We start from the raw sequence: 17870 nt of genomic DNA, 5'->3' as shown, positions 1-17870 counted from the left end.
TAGAAACAGGCTTTCAGACCAGACCTCATGTAAGGGGCTGGGTTCACCCCAAAGAGGGCCTGGGTGTGTGGACGGTACTGACCTTGAAAATTATTCCCCAAACTCATTTTCCTGGACAGAGTGAAAAGATAAGAAGGGGAAGAATTACTGAGTGAGGATCTGAGGATGGCTTCTCTTCTTATTTCTAAGACAACAGGAAAACATGTCCAAATGAAGGGGCTCCATGTTCATGTACAAAACAATAGTGCAACCTGCGCTGCTGAACACTGACAGTGTCCCAAGGTCCCGTGAGCTGCTCTGATGGCTTCCTCACGATTAGCCTTCTCTTGTCCTCCCCGGAGCTCAGCCCCCAAAACCCTGTAGTTGGTTTTGACCCCTTGGGCCACAGTCCAAGCCAGACATGAAATTCTGATGGATTCCACTTCCATGACCCTCCTTGAATCTGACTGTTTCTCCCCTTTTCCACTCCACGCTGGCGTTGGAGTCACCATCACCCTCCTCCCCACTTTTGCCCGTGCACCCTACACTCTTATTTTTAAATCACAGGCAGGGATTTAAATACGTATGTAACACATACAAGGTTTCCTTGTAAACCCTTCCGTCAAAACGTACTGAAAATTATTTGGATTGCCTACTGATCTTTAGAATGATCCTACAGACTGTGCTGAATCTGCCTGTCCTTTGCTTAATAGCATTAATTACTAGTAGCTCTTAGGTTTGGACTTAATTCTCTTATTTACTTTTAATGACTGAAAAAGCCTGGAAATGAGATAAGAGCAGAAATAGGCTGAGATTTCTTTGAGGTTATTATTTTTTTTTTCCTGTTAGCTAAATTGGGCCTGTGGTTCTCCTGAGAAGCCCAGAGCTGTGATTTTAGCAGAGCCCTGCCAGGATAGATCCAAGGGATCCATCCAAGGCTGGCACAAGAGAGTAGTTGGACAGGAACTGAAAAAGCCCAGCAAAGTCAAGGGGAAATAAATGACGATTGGATGAGCTTCATTAACCTGCCAGTATTCCCAGGTCTCCCCCCTCAACTGTTGTCTTTCCTTCCCGGGGTGTCTTCCACCAAGATCTTATAGCTTTAAGCTGCAAAATTGGATCTGAAGGATGGTGGTAATGTGGATTATGGCTGATGATTTTTAACCACTTACTTGGTGTCAGACCTTGTTCTAAATATTTTATATTCACTCACGTGCTTATTCACCCATTCAACGCACATTTATCAAATACTTATTTCATACTTAAGGAAGTGAAACAGAAAAACCAGTCCTTATACTCTGACATCGGGAGACAGAACACATATAGTAACCATAGCAAATAAATACGTCATATGTTAGGAGGTGATGAGGCATGGAAAGGGAGGGGAGCAGAGACTGCAATGTCCAACAGTTGATCCAAGAGAACTTACTGAGGAAATGATGTCTGGGTGGAGATGGAAGTGGTAGGAAAGTGATCCCAATGGACACCTGGGGGCGCAGTGTCCAGAGCAGAGGGACCCACCACTGCAAAGACGTTGAAGTGATAGTAACTTGGGTGCTGTAGGACCAAGGAGGAGCCCTGTGACTGGCGTGAAGACAGGGATAGAGAGGTCAGAGACACAAGGGTGATCAGAGGACAAGAAGAGAAGACCCTGTGGGGAGACACCGTGAAGCTCAACTTTCTCTCAAATGGAACAGGACCAAGAAGGGACCGACTGGAGGACAATGAGAGAGAGCTGACTTGATGTGACTCTTGTTTTGTGGGCTCCATCTAACTGCTGTGTTGAGAATAGACAAGGTGCCAGGGTCGAGGCAGGGAGACCAGTGCAGAGGACATCACAATAATTCTGGGGAGAGACGATGATAGAGAGCTCAGCACAGAGGTTGAGAAAGGTTTGGATTTCAGATACATTTAACTGTAGAGTCAGTAGGGCTTCTTGACTTCGGGAATCTGAGGTAGGACAGAAGACAAAAAGCAAAAAATGATACCAGAGTTTGGCCTGACCACCTGGAAGAATGGAGCTCCCCTTCACTAAGGTAGGGAACAATGCTGGAGGAAGAGGGGGAGTTCTATTCAGGATATGCTACGTTTATCCTATTAGAGGGGACAGTTGGCCATGTTGGTATGAAGTTCATTGGAGAGACCCAACTGAAGATATAAATTTAGGAGTCTTTTGGCACAAAGATGGTAGATAAAGTCTTGAGCCTGGATGAGCTCACCAAGAAACATGTACAGAGAACCACAAAACCCAGGGCCAGGGGCCTCCAACTCCATAAGACTGAGAAAAGCTGAGCAACCACCCCAGGAGAATGAGAAGTCAGAGGAGAAGGACCAGGACAAGAGGCTACCCTCTTGAAATGCCTCAGGGAGAAGGCAGTGACCCCCTGAGTCCAACGTCTCTGGTCACTGGTGGCTCAGGTAGGAGCAAGACTTAGAATTGACCATTGTGTTTAGCAATGGGGAAATCACTGGACACTCTGAGAAGGACCCTTTTTATAGAGTGATAAGCATGAAAGACTCATCTGAATACCTTTAAGAGAAAACAGGAGCAGAAGAATTGAAGACAGGGAATTTCTGCTGCAGTGTTGCAGAGAAAAGAGGTGGTGCTAAAGAGAAGAAGGGCCAAAGGAAGTGAAATGTTATTTTTTCTTAAGATGGGATAATTGACATCCTGTGTGGATGCTGATGAGAATGACACAGTAGTGAGGGAGAACCAGCACTGTCGGAGAAAAAAGAGCGTGCTATACAAAGTACCCAAACTGGGTGGCTTAAAGAATTCACACTTATCCTTTCACAGTCCTGGAGACTAGAAGTCCAAGATCCGATGTCTGTAGGACTGGCTCTTCTGGTTGCTGTGAGGGAGACTCCGTCCCTGTCCCCTGCTTCTCCACTGGCTTCTGGTGGCATGCTGGACATTGTCCACTATCACTGTTCCTCAGCTTGCCGGCTCATCTCCCTGATCTCAGCCTTCATTCTTACATATCATTCTCCCTGTGCACCTGTCTGTGAATACATTTCCCCCTTGTTTAAAGGACCAGTCATACCGAATTAGGGGCCCACCTTATTCCAGTATGACTTCATCTTAACTAATTACATTTGCAACAACTGTATTTCCAAATAAAGTCACAGTCAAGGGTAGGGGTTGGGGGGAGGCTTAAGACTTCAACGCATGAAAAGAAGAAGACTTTTTAACATATGCAATTTTGGAGGTGCATTCAATCCATAACAACTTTAGATAAGAAATGGACTATTCATCATTATTAATAGGAGGGAAGATAGAGTATTTGTTTGAAAATGCTGGCAGGTTTATAGATATATTTGTGAAAAATCCATAAAAATGCTCTTTTCATTACTTTCATTTTTGCAGAGATGTGAAAAGCAAGGTCATTAGCTAAAGGTGTGAGCAGTGGCAGATGGAGGAGAAGGGAAGTTGTGAATTTTGTTTCTAGCAGGTGGGAGAATGAGCAGACAAGGAAATACTGCAGGCAGCCGGGCAGCCTTCGGGCACGGCCGCTTTGTCTTGTATCTGAAGCAGTTTTGTGTGGTTGTCAATTTCTTTCCACCTCACTCAGCAGCCCAGGGCAGGAGAGGGATGATGAAGAAGGTCTGTGGTTTTGCAAAGCAAGAACAGCACAGGGAGGGAAGGAGAGGAAAGGGAGCTGAGAGTAAGCCCAAGGAAGCAGTAGTGATGGATTCCAGATATAAAATCAAGGAATTGGGAGGAAAGGACTCTATGTGGAGACAATCTGATCACTGGGATTTTACAGATGAGAAGTCTAGTCTTTCTGAGGTTCAGTCAGTGGAAGAACCAGAATCCAAACCCAGGCAGTGAGGCTTAGATCCTGTGCTGGTCCCTCCCTAGGGACACAGGGTGAGAAAGATGGGAGGACAGAGGGTGGAAGGAGGGGTATCAGGTTGGAGCCCCGAGGCTGTTCCCATTATCAATGCCTTCCTGTTCGGGATATTCCCGGACTCCAGGGACTCCTCCCTTTGAAGAAGGATCTATTCTCTTTTACCTCACCAACCTCACAAACTCCCTGTCTTTTTTCCCTTAAAGGTATACAATGTTGCACCGTTGACAGTTTTTTTTGTGTTTATTTTTCTCACTTTGTAGTCATTGTCATTTTCTGATAACAATAATTATTTCCACTTTCAAGATAAGACAATGAGGCTTAGAATGCTGCAGGAATCCAAAGATTGGTCAATAGCAGATCTAGACTTCAAATCTAAACCTTTAACTTTATTTATTTATTTGTGTTTAATATGCATTATTAATTTTTTTAAATTAGAGCATTATAGTTACACATTGTATTGTGATTGGGTTCATTTTGACAAAATCATGCATACAAAGAATTTGATGTCAGTCTCCATTTCACTACCTTTCCCTCCCCCTCCTTCCCCCTATTCTCCTTCCTGATCTACTGATCTTCCTTTTGCTTATTTATTTATTTATTTATTTATTTTTGATCGGTACTTCCTTCATATATATAAAGGTGAAATACCCTTTGGTACATTAGTATAGGCATATAACATGATTTTGTTTAGTTCATTCCATATTTTCTCCCTTTTCTCTTCCTTCCTCCCTCCTTCTTGTTCTCCACTGATCTTCCCTATCTATTTATGATATCTGACCCCACCCTGCCTAAGTTCTTTCCCTTATTTTGCCCTAGCTTCCATATATGAGAGAAAACATTGAATTCTTGTTTTTCTGAGTCTGGCTTATTGCACTCAACATGATATTCTCCATTTCCATCCACTTACAGCAAATGCCATTATTTCATTCTTTTTCATGGCTGAGTAAAGCTCCATTTTATATGCATACCACATTTTCTTGATCCATTAATCTATTGATGAGCATCTGGGCTGATTCTATAATTTGGCTACTGTGAATTGTGCCACTATAAACACTGAAGTGACTGTATCAGCATAGTATTCTGATTTTAGTTCTTTTGGATAAATACCAAGGAGTGGGATAGCTGAGTCATATGGTAGTTTCATTCCTAGCTTTCTGAGGAATCTCTACACTGTTTATACTAATTTGCAGTCCACCAGCAATGTTCATCTTTTCCCCCACATCCTTACTAGCATTTAATATTATCTGTGTTTTGGGTAATTGCCATTCTGACTGGAGTGAGATGAAATCTTAGTGTAGTTTTGATGTGCATTTCCCTGATTACTAGAGATGTTGAATTTTTTAACATATGTTTTTTCAATGAAATCCTCATCAAAATACCAGTGACATTCTTCACAGAACTAGGAAAAAACAGTCCTGAAATTCATTTGGAAAAACAAAAGACCCCAAATGGCCAAAGCAATTCTGAGCAAGAAGAGTGATACAGGAGGCATCATAATACCTGATCTCAAATTATACCACAGAGCTATAGCAGTAAAAATATCAACATGATATTGACATCAAAATAGTCATGAAGACCAATAGAATAGACTAGAAGACACAGAGACACACCTATGTGCTGATAGCCATCTGATACTTTGCAAAGGTGCCCCAAATATATGTCGTAGATAATATAGCCTTTAAACAAATGGTGCTGGGAAAACTAGACATTCATATGTAGAGGAGTGAAATTATATCCTTATTTCTTATAGTCTTCAAAAGTCAAATCAAAATGGATTAAAGACTTTGGAGTTAGAAGAGAAACCTTGCAACTACTAGAAGAAAACAAACACTCTATAGCATAGGTGCAGAAAACGACTTCCTCAATAAACCTTTAAGTTCAATGATATTTGTGTCTTCAGAAATATTTCCCTTTGAAAATAGTGTTTTCTTGAATGTGAAATAGGGTGAATTGGAGAATTGATGACCTGGAAGAGTCATGAATTGAGGTGAGCAAGCTTTCTGGGATTCTGCAAAATAAATTCAAGCAATGATTGTGGCATTAGAGTAACTAACCACTCACACACTCACATGCCTTCTATTTTTGATTCTAGATACATCATGGAGCAAATCTATACTTAATAGAAGAAATGCTGGTCACGTGATTGAGTTAAGAAGCAAATCATTGTTTGCATCATTTTTAGTACAATAAGTCAAATTGTCTTATTTGTTCTAGGGGCTATCTTTTAATATTAACAAAAATGTTTCTGAAAATTTGGTAAATATCCCTAATAAAGTTTATTCAATTGAAAATTCAGTAATTTCATTAAACTTTCATTGAACCCTTGGTACGTGCTTGGGATTGTTTTAGGAGTTGCATCTTTGCCTTTAGGCAGTTCATAACTCATCAGGTAAGATGGACCCATAAACAAATAGCCTGTATATGCTACAGGAGCAAGGGTTGCTAAAAAGCACTGATCTGGGCTCAAACAACTACCCAGGATGAAGACTGACTTCATGATAGAGGTGACATTTAAACATCCTAGAGGAGATTTTTAGGCTATGGGAATATTTGCACATCCTTCATAGTTCTCTTCCCCAGAATGATCTTGCCAGGACCTTCGTACCTGTAATGACAACACACATAGCACACTAATACTTTATGACAATCAAAGATCAAAATGATTTCCTCAGCTCAGGGAGACCATGAAATTCAAGAGACAGACCCTGTGACCAATGAGATTATGGGCAGAAAAGGTCATGAGCAGGCAGAATGGAAGGTTCATCTGGTTTTATTATAGGAGACAGTAAGTCTACGCAGGTTTGTAGCCAATCATGTGTTTCTCCAACTACTAGAAAAAACAATCCAAGTCTTTCTGATTCAGAGAGTACAGAACACTGGTTTGGGGGTAACTTGCCCAATGACCTGTTCACTGATAGATTGTTGGCCCACCATTTTTCTTCTTGAGCCACAATTCAGAAATCATGACACTAATATTAAGATAGGATAGACAGTAAAATTGGCAGGCAGTCAGGGTAATGTCCCCCTACCCGGCCCCTTTTCAATATAAAGAGCACTCCATGAAGTTAATCCATAGAAGCATTCCAAAGATTCCCACCAAACCTTTGTCCTGGAGAAGTGGGGAAAAGGCCCTTTGTCCCAGAGTTGCAGGGAAAATGGAAGCGGGGCAGACCTGAAGAGAGGGATGGGAAAGTTCAAACTCAAGGGCCAAATAAAGCAGAGCCAATCAGAGGTCAGGACTGAACCAACATCCTTAACACTTCTCTAATACCATCTAGCATAGATTTTTGACCTGGAGGCCATATTAACTCTGGACTAGCCCATTTAAATGAAAAGCTGCAACCAGGCCCCACTCATTCTGTAAGAGCTTTGCTTCTTCTTTTCTTCTCAGTGGAATAAATTCTACTCTTTTACATCCACCCTTCATTATCTGTGAATTTCATTCTTGAAATTTGTGAGACAACCTGGAAAGAAATTCACAAGACCCCGTAATTTACACAGACTCTATCCACTGAGAGAAGCAGAGAATCTGGTTTTGCCTCAAATTCTGGTTTCAATATTATTACTAATAATCTCTGGCAATAGGCTTTTGGATTTTTTCAATATTTTATTTTACCATTTTTGTACTTTCCAAGTTTTCTACAATAAAATGCTTTATTTAACCTTAACATATAAATATATTAATTAACCTTAAAATAGTAAAAATAAAAGGATTGAAATAAATGACATCTAAGTCAATTTCAACTCAACATATGATTTTAAAGAAAGAGTGGAGACAGAAGAAATAAGAGGATAATATACAACCTTTGGTGACAGTAATACACTCTGTCAAGAATGCTTTTTTGAAGTGACTGTCTTTCATTTAGTGTCAGGTCTTGTCACCCTAGAATAAGAAAAGGCAATACAGCAAAATGTTTAAAGATCCTTTTGACTTTGAGTTAAGTGAGGGCTGGGTTCATATACTTCTCATCTGTCTCTGAGCCCAGTACTAGCAAAATTTGAAAAGAGGCCCAATTCCCCTTCAAGTGAGCTTTGACAGGATACTTAGACCACTGCTAGTACTGCCAGTCCTCACCTCCACCTGCCTTCACTGCGCCAAGCAGCAAACTCCTGACCCAAGCACCCTTCTACAGAACAGTGCCTTTGAGGGCTGTGGCTACAGAGGCAGGGCAGGAACAGTAACCCGCATGGAGTAACCAGGAGCCCCACCAGAGTCTGGCCATAGATACAACTCATATCCTAGAGCACAATTTATTTCTATACCACAGGACTAGAGTTCAATTTTGGTGATGGAAAAACACTTTCAGATAACTTTGAAAGAAACTTCTTGAATACAAATTTGAGTTTATTACCAAGAATTGCTGAATATTTAAAAAAAAAACATATGTCACGAAAGAAAGAAATGAAACATAGCCAACAGAAAAATTAGCATGTTAAAAAGGAGAAAATTCAACAAATACAATACAGAGAAGAAGATTACTATTAACGTGTATGAAACAAGGAAATAGGCTGTTATGTCAAAACAGATTTTAGAAATGAAAAAAAAATTGTTGAAGAAAAAAAAAACAGTAAATGAGTTGCAGAACACTTGAACATGAGCAAAGAGAAAGTTAGTGTGCTGTAAGACTGAGTTAGGTACTCTGACCAAACTTAAAACAAAAGGACCAAGAAAGAACATATGGAGAGAACAAGACCCTTGTAGCACAGACCCCAAGTGCCATTGTCTGTATATGAAGAATCAAACATGGATCGAATAGACAAAGTGAATGGGAGAAAAATCAAAGATGTAATAAGAGAAAAGCCTGGTGCTGAAGTTTTTAGGTTGAAAGGGCTCACCAAGTTTCTGATAAAAATAAGTGAAAAAAAAATCAACGTAGACATATTTTAATGAAATTTTGAAAAAATCAAGAGAACAATTTAAAAGTTTCCAAGAAAAAAAAAAACTCCACAATTATATATAAAAGACAAAGAATCTTAACAATGAACTAGAAGTTTCTGATTGTGAATAATGGCTTCCACAGACATTGGAATCATGACTTCAATGATTTGAGTAGAGATGAATTTGACCCTAGAATTCTGTACCTACTCAAATGATCATTAAAATGTAAAGTCCCCCAAATGTATTTCAGACATACAAAACCTGCACAAAACACTCTCATGAGAATTTCTGAAAGCTTTAGTCTGTCAAAATGAAAAAGAAATAAAAGGAGAAATCAGAAGAGAAACGATCTTGAGTAAACACACACACACACACACACCCAATGAAAATGAAATAAATGCTGACTATTAAAAATAATCAAAATCAATATTATTCCAGATCCCCAAAAGAAAATATTCCCTTTGTAGGATGTAGGAAGGAGGAGATGAACACTTTTATTGTTAAAAATTGGGAAAAATATACATACAGTTTAATTTTAGATTACCCCCAAATTTTTAACGTATTGTTTGGACTGCAGTAAGAAGTGTGAACTGCTTTTGTAACTTGAGAGTAAAATGAGCAAAATATGTACAAAAGGAATTTTTAAATGCCTCCATTAAAAAAGGACTAGCATTCTTAGCCACTATCTTTTTTGGCGGGATGGGTACTGGGGATTGAACTCAAGGGCACTCAACCTCTGAGCCACATCATCTGGCTATTTTGTACTTTAGAGACAGGGTCTCACTGAGTTTCTTAGTGCCTCACTTTTGCTGAGACTGACTTTGAACTTGTGATCCTCCTGCCTCAGCCTCCTGAGCCGCTGGGATTACAGACATGTGACACCACACCCAGCCTTATCTAGTATCTTAATTATTGAATTATTTCTTACCTTCTTTCTAATGCCTATTGGGTGACTATCTAACTAAAAAGAATGGGGACCGTGACTCTCCATCTTTGCTGCCCACAAGTATATACCTGGGTAATGTTCACAATGCTCAATGCCCAAGCCCCCTTCTTGCCATATTAATTAAGGAAGAATCTCTGGGGGTGAATTCCATGCATCACCAGTTTTTAAAACTCCACAAGTGAATCCAATGTGCAGCAGAGTTTGCTAACTGGTATTTCAAGGAAGAAAGACTCACGTAGTACTAGATGGCACTGACAACGGGAGGATCCCTGAACTCTCAAGTCATTTGCTTTTGTGAGTGTTGGAATGCAGGAGCTCAGTGGGCACTGCGAGTATGGTGGAGCTCAGATTCTGTGAGATCAATTTCAGAAAAGATGGAATCAGTTGACTCCCTTTTAAATTCTACCCCATAGGAACCATATGAGCACAGAGCTGCTCCTGATTGGCAGGGCTGGTCACCCTGCTGCTTTGCTCTGCAGTAGTAGCTAAACAATGCCCCCTTCTTCTTAGGAACTTGTTAAGCATTTTCCCACAAAGATAAAAAACTTTCTTGGGTTGCAATAGGGCTTAGGGCCCATGCTGAGTGCTGTGGCTGGGCTGGTGCCGAACCTTGCCTCTGAAATAACTTTTCCCTCCTGCCTGTTCAGGGTGTCTTGGCTTCTTTAGGAAGATGTCACTTCTTTGAACTCTTGATCTCTTGTTCTGCTTTCCACTATTGTTAAACACTTACTGTCTTGGATCTGAAATAGACATTAACTCCTTACCTGGCCTTATTTTTAAATGCTTCAAATGCTTCAATTTCCTGAATCTTTAACCTCCTCCCTTTCTCACTGATAGTTACATCCTGTCAGGTGACCCAGCTATAATTTTCTTTTGACACGATGAATTCCATAGGGCTTTGATGACCCTGATGCTCTTCACCTTTCAGGACTCATCAGCCTCCTGCAACACCCCTCTCTCTGTCCTCCAGTTCAATCCAATCTCCAGTTCTTTTTCCAGGGCTCTGTACCTTCACTGCTGAAGGAATATATGCTCAGCCAAGTTGTCTGCTTACTGCAATGTCTTCCTGATCCCTCCGTAGAGTCCAGTTTTTCTCCCTCCATGGCAATAGCCATCAACTCTGGGTTGCAATCACATTTCTTGTGTGTCTGTTTCTCTAGCTAGACCACAAAGAACTAGAAAGCAGAGGACAGGTCTCTGTCTTCATCCATGACTAGCACAGGGGCAGTAAACATTCATCAGATGAATGAAATCATCTAAGACCAACTGACCCGGCAAAATGAAGGTCTTGAGCTGGCTAAAGGTCAGAATTTACAAGAGAGCTTGTTAAAATGCTTATTCCCAGGCTTATGCTCAGAAGACTGATTCAGGAGGACCCATCTGTGCTTTCCAAAGCCGCCCTATTTGATCATCATTTATCAGCCTTGACCTTGGGGGACCTTGGGAATTCTTCCTTAGGAAGTTTTGTGCTTTTGCTCTTCTCCCCAGGGCTTACAGTTCAGAACAACATGACTGGTCCCGCCACCTGTTCATCCCCTCCCTTTAAAGAGGCCAGCTGTCCCTCCTGTGTCCTGTCCCTATCTAAAGAAGAGTCTTCCCAGCCTGAAGCCCTCTGAGGGCTGTGCCCTGAGAGAGGCAGTTTTGTGCTCAGTCAGGAGGCCCAGCCTGACAGTAGATTTGCATCTTGACTAACTCCTAAATCCAAGAGAATTTGAGGAAAATAGAACCACATTTTGCATTTGGGGTCCAATCATCTCATTACTTTCTGATGTAATTGACAACACTAGGATGAGCCGTCTGCCTTTCAGCCTCAATCTTTTCCTAAATGAATATTGATGCTGTGTTTACCTTTAATTAATATTCATTGCGATAAAGGAATTACACTCATTTACTTATAATTATATTCTTCTTGCAAAAACAGGCTTTTAATAACAGACCTTCCAGGGTGGAAAAACAAATGCTCTGCTCCCAACCTTGTCTGATGCCAGGAAAACCGCCTCTGCTATGGATAAAGGGGATTTCAGTTGTTACTGGTGCACAGGAAGGAGCTGTGGGTGGAAAGTTCACTCTTCTAACTTGTAGATCCGACTCTGTTCAACTACTGTGGGTTCTTGGGTTAATTTCTTTCTTTCTTGTACCTTAGCCTTTGTATCTGAAAAATGGTGATTAGAGCAGATCAATGGCTTCCTATTAGGATCATCGAAAGGATTATTGAAAGATGCCAAAGGAGGCCACATTCCAGACCAATTAAATAAAAATCTCAGTGTGTAGGGCTCAGGCACCAGAATTAAAAAAAAAAAAAATCCCCAGATAGAACTCTTGAGAATTCCAGGATCGCTATTTGTTCATCTGGGCATGATTCTTACTGGACTTGCTGGTGGCTCCTGCTTGGGTTGCAGATTGCACAGGGCCCAGAGGAAGGCTGCATGAGTCTCAAGCACCAACTGAGCCCTCCTCTGGGCTTCCCGGTGCTGAGGGTTCACCTCCTGAGGTCAGGAGGGAATAATATTCACTGAGCACCTTGTATGTGCATGGGAAAACCAACATTTCATCTGTTGGTCATCAGATACGTATTATAAGTCTACCATGTGCCAGGCATGGGGTGGGGGTAATAGTAGGAAAAATATAGTGTCAGGCCTCATGGAACTTGTGATCTGGAGAAAGACTTAAAGCTGATAATTAACAATTACACAAGTTTAAGGAATTGCAAAGAAAAAGTGCAGGTTGCTATCAGAGCACAGAACTGTGGTGGTAGCATGATGCAGAGGGAAATCTCCGTTATGAAGCGATGTTTAAGACCTAAGACTGGAGTTAGTTTGCTAATAAATGGTGAGGAGGAAAGGAGCCAGAGAATGTTTTTAGAAGGCAGATGTTGTCACTTGTGTTCCACAGACAGTCAAACTGAGGCCCACAGTGGCCCAGAGCTTTTCCTGAAGTCCAAAGAAACCACTCTGGTACTAACTTTTCAGAATATTAGAAACCACTGAAATTACTTGGTGGGACATTACTGGCCAGAGTGACCTGGGTTGGGTAAGAACCAAGTATCCAAGGGGAGGGAATGAAGCCATAGGCCTCTAGAAGACAGCCTGTGGGCAGAAAAATGCCACCTGTTTTTTCAGGCCACAAGTCATATGCAGTCCTATGGTGGAAGTGTATCAGTGTCCAACACAAGTTTAGGAGAGGAGTGGGCTTCTCTGTGAGGTCAATGACATGACAAAAGGAGGGACCTATAACAGGTAATATTTGCATAATCCATCATGTGGCCCAGAGCAGGGCAACCTTTTATCCAGTTGCAGGGGTCCTCTTAATAGCCTGAGGTTCAGATTCTGAAAAGAGCAAGACAATACCCTCCAAGCAGGCTGGGCAAGGCCACTATGTAGCTCACCCAGGAATGAGGTGAGTGCCACAGCTTGATATTGGCCAGGGTTAGATGTGAGCTGGTCATAGCAGGTCAGAGACAGTTCGGCACCAGGGACCTTGAAAGGTCCAGAGCTTTAGTCTGAGGCTGTTTAAACACCTCCACTTGAGGACAGTATAGGGCTGGAGGCTGTGGTCAGCCTTTTCCTGAGGATGGTGACCAGGCAGTACCAACTGCTGAGGGAGCAGATGTGTAGAGGTGGGAGGTAGTCAGGGCTTCACTGTCCATTCCTATGGTTCTCAGTGGGTACAAGAGACTAACTTGGAGATTTCCTAACGATTAACTTCAACATAGGTCAGAGGAAAAGTTTGGTCATTTTTATTAAGCTCATGTACATTTCTGGTTGAGGACCCCTGATCTAGACCAAGTTTTCCATTGTCAGATGGGGATACTGAAGCATGGAGAGAAGTGACATGCCCAAGATCATACAACTATTAGTGGCAGAAATCAGACTAGAACCCCATTTTATTCATTTCCAGTCCAGTGCACATAACTGCTCATGTTAGGAGATAACCTAAACACCACAACAGCTCCTTAAATGAATCTACCTTTTATAAGGCGCCACCTTGCCTCTGCCATCACCTGATTTTCACAACCTGGGGTGAGTCATAGAGGCTGGTGCACTGAGGTGATTTTGTTGTCTAAGTCATATGACTAGGTTGCAATAAGAATTTATTCCTCTTTCCTAGTCCCTTGACCTTTTTCCTGCTTCTAGCGCCAGATTACAAAACTAGTGCCCAGACTTTTCTCCCAGGAGGCAAGACCTGACCTTTTCCAACCTGGATGGTCTAATGGCTTCCAATGCATTTCCTGTACATGTCACCAACAAGCTTCTAATGGAGTGTAGCTGTTAGGCTAAAGGGGACCCCGGTAATTAGTGGCCCAGAGGCATGAATGACGTGTGGACAACTGGCCGGCTGGTTACAATGCATTTGGCACCCCAAGGGCTCCAGAAACTGAAGCCAAAGTGCCAAGCACATCAAGCTCAAGTGTCACTGAGGTCTGAGCTCAGCTGCTCCCTTAGCATTTGTAAAATGTCCTGCCCACTCTCTTCCCCTCACATCCTCCCTTGGCCATTTTCAGGAGCAGATGAGCTGAGGTTACCCACAGCTGATCCCACACTTGCTGGTTAATTATCTTGGCCGGTAATTAGTGTTTCCTTTTCTTTGCTCCTTGCCAACTTCTGCAGTTAATGCATCATTTCTCTCCATGCAGAAATTCCTTTGAGAAGGCTCCAAGGAGGCTGTGGAAGGCAATTTTCTGGTGGTGGCAACCTTTTGGAGACGATCCATATGTTCACTGTCCCATAACTCCAAGCCAAATCCTTTGGTTCCATACCAGATCCCTCTTTCTACTTCAAACTGTCACCAAGGCTTGCCAAGTACCTACCCTCCTGGACATTCCTTAAATGTGTCTCTGTCTCTCCATTATTGGGCCCTCTGATTTGTTCAGGTCTCATTCTCTTTGATTTGGATTCTTATAGAACTTTCCTGATAGACCTTCCTGTCCTGCTCCTATAGGCATCTCCTCTATAATACAGAGAGAATAATCTGGCCAAACTGCCAGTCTGGCTATGTCACCCTCCCACCTAAATCCCAGCAATCTTTGCTTGGCTTATAATGTCTCATGAAGTTCAGCTTGCTCCTTTTTCAACCCCCTCTTACACCTACATTTTATGCTCTACTAATTTGGAACTGCTGTACTTCCCTCTCTTTCCCACCCATATACATCTAAATACATATGTACATGTGCACACACGTGCCTGCCACGTGTGCAGGCATACACATTCCGTACTCCATGATCACACATTCATACTCCATGATCAGGAAGACAGAAGAAGGGGTGGGAAGGGCATCTTGACTGCCTTAGGCATACACCTGAAGAACCACCATGACAAAAGATATAAAAACTTATTTTATGTGGTTTTGGGGACAGGACTAGAAGTTATAAATTGATTTCTTTTCTGCTTTGGGCTAAATCTGCATCAGTGGCCCTCAAGTGACATTCAGATTATAAGATTCTGTCAATCTTAGATACAAAATCCAGTTCTGCTATTTCCAGAAAGACTTTTCTGTTCAGAAAAATCCCCAGCCTCACTGAACATTTGTGCCCCCACCTCCTACACATACACACACACACACATACACACACACACACACACACACACACACACACTCCCCAACACAATCTCTACTAGACCTTGAGAATTTTGACATGCACTACCTCATTCTCAAATTGCTTCCAATACTCCATGGAGTCCTGCTTGCATTCATTTAACTTCACAAGCTTTAGGGGAAAGAAGAGTAGAAAAGTAATTTGAATGATGTGGGAATGCCACCTGGCCTTTTACTTGGGAAGCAGAGACCCCGGGCAGTCTTTATGTGTGATGGGGGTGACATGCTGCCGTATCCTCACTGTGACTCACTCTCTGGGTGCCATGAGGCATCCTGAATGACATGGCTGCTAAATGCAAACCAGAAACTTTATCTGAGTCATTGCCAAAAAGCAGAAATCACTCCCAGCCCTGGAGGGCTGACCCCTGGCTTTGGCTCACTTTTGATGAGTGTCAGTTTCTACGGTGGGGCCCTCCTGTGAGAGTGTTAAGGAAAATTTTGATGGTGAATAATCTTCCTGCAGATGCTGAGGGTGCTAAAGTGCAGTTCTATTCTGAAAGGTCTCCTACCACTTCTGGAGTAGATCACATTATTACAGGGCTGGGGCTTCTCCAGAAACTGAAGCTGCACAAATTTTCTCCTGTACTCTGCTGTCTACTTGACCCCAGGTTCTTGAGATTGACTCTTCTTTGTGAGGGTCTTGATTTTTTGCCTATCAGAATGATAGGGTTGTGATGTAGTTTCAGTGATCAGGGAGAGTCCAGGCCACCTGACGAGGTGTGACATCATCTTGAAACCATCCTTTTCTTAAGGGGATATAGCTATGGCCAGGGGAGGTTTTGACATACCCAGCCCCATATTCCAGGTGCTTGTCTGTCAGATGAGGCTCCCTGTGGCTTTCAGTTACCCTCCATAGTCTGTCTCTGCTCACCCACTCATGACTGAGTAGCTACCTAACACCATGAAGGGAAGGCGTCCAGCCTTCAGCCGCTCATATTCTCCGCAGCACTCTGAGAAAGCATGGTGCTGGGTGCCCAGTGTCTTCAGGATTATTGAGTGATTAGAGAATCAGTTACCTGACTCTTTTAGGATTGGTGTGGTAGAAGGAGCATGAATTTAACATTAATACAATATTAGGGACCCCAGTTACACTCCCTTACCAGTTCTGTGATAGTAGGCCAATCTCTGGGGCTCAGACTCTGTCTGTGTGTATGTGGGTGGGAGGGAGTGGGGAAGTGGGAGGAATACAATGAATGATTACATCCTTTCCTCCAATGGGATTATGCTAAGATTTTCTGTTTTTTCTATTTCAGAGGTTGGCAACTTTATCTGAAAAGGGCCAGATATTTTAGGCTTTGTGGTCTACATGGTCTCTGTTGTACTGCTGTCACTGGTCAGTATCATTGCTATTGTATGAAAAAAACCCCATAAATTAACGTGACTTTGCTTTGACAAAATGTTAAATGCAAGCCAGCCTGGTTTCCTGACCCCTGGCTTGTCTACCCTTGTTCTAGACTCTTCTATTTCCCATCTAATGGGGTTTATTGTTCTCAGTTTGCAGTGGATGGTGGGCCACCAGACTGGACCCGTCAGTTGCCTACCTGTGGCAAGGCTCTGCAGTCTGCTCCTTCAGAGTTGAAGGTTCTAACCATAGCAAGGGTGCCCCCACCTCCTACACACACACACACACACACACACACACACACACACACACTTAGGTTCACTCCAGAGTTCCACCTATTCAGGATGAGAAGCATGTGCTGAAGAAAGCACAGCAGTTGATTTCCATTTCCGTCCAAGTCCAGGTTTTCTTTTATCTTTTTTTATTATTATTATTTTTTAAATTTTGGGACAGGGTCCCAAAATTGCTTAGGGCATCACTAAGTGGCTATGAAGCTGGCCTTAAACTTGCAATCCTTCTGCCTCAGCCTCCTGAGTCTCTGGGGTTTCAGGCGTGTGCCACCATCCTCAAAGTCCAGGTTTTCAACATTACCCAAACCAGTGTTGTGGCCCATGTGTTGAAGATAACCCCAATCTATATCTCTTGGCTTCCTGGGTGCAAATAGGGGAGAGTTTTCCTTTGTCATATATTCCTTGTCATGTTGTGCTGCCTTGTCACCAGGCGAAAAGCACCAGGGTCAAGTAACCCTGGACTGAAACATCCTAAACCATGAGCCAAAATAAGCCACCCCTCCATTCAAGTTGGTGATGTCAGGTATTTTGTTACAGCAACAGAAGGCTAACACTTTGATAAATGGAAAATATAGCTGCAATATAAGAGATACACATTGAGTCTTTTGGGGAACAAAAGCTATAGAAAATCTTTCAAGAATTGTATATATTTGCCACCTAAGCTTGGCATGTAATATCCTCATGATCTAGCATCTGTAGCTATTACATATCTGCCCCAAATTACAACCTATTCTATCATAAACTGTGTGACTTCAAGCAAGGTAGTAAATACCTCTGTGTCTCAGTTTTCTCCATCAAATGAAGTAATTATTTCAAGGGCTTTGCTCAATTCCTGGCATACAGTGAACGTGTGGTAAATGTATTAGCTCTGTCCTGTGAACAGTCCTATACTCACTGCTTCCCAAGTAAGGCCTTTTCCTGGCACATCTGCATCTTTCCCATTCATTAAAATTGAGCTCAAATATGGGTCAGGAAAATTTCCCTGATT

General features: G+C 42.2%; 1 long non-coding RNA gene across 1 annotated transcript in view; it reads left to right on the top strand.

Annotated features, from left to right (window-relative positions):
* The window catches only part of LOC308653147, a 50647-nt gene extending 44505 nt beyond the window's left edge, over positions 1–6142 (top strand). Inside the window, exons 3-4 of the long non-coding RNA XR_014022993.1 lie at positions 5778–5820; positions 5926–6142. This is a non-coding gene — a long non-coding RNA (uncharacterized lncRNA). The remainder of the gene's footprint in view (positions 1–5777; positions 5821–5925) is intronic.
* Positions 6143–17870: the final 11728 nt, after the last annotated feature.

This window comes from Spermophilus citellus, assembly GCF_964194105.1.
Source record: "Spermophilus citellus genome assembly, chromosome: 7".
Classification (NCBI taxonomy): Eukaryota; Metazoa; Chordata; class Mammalia; order Rodentia; family Sciuridae; genus Spermophilus; species Spermophilus citellus.
The sequence above is the reverse complement of the archived record's forward strand: the minus strand, read 5'-3'. Positions and strand labels throughout refer to the sequence as shown.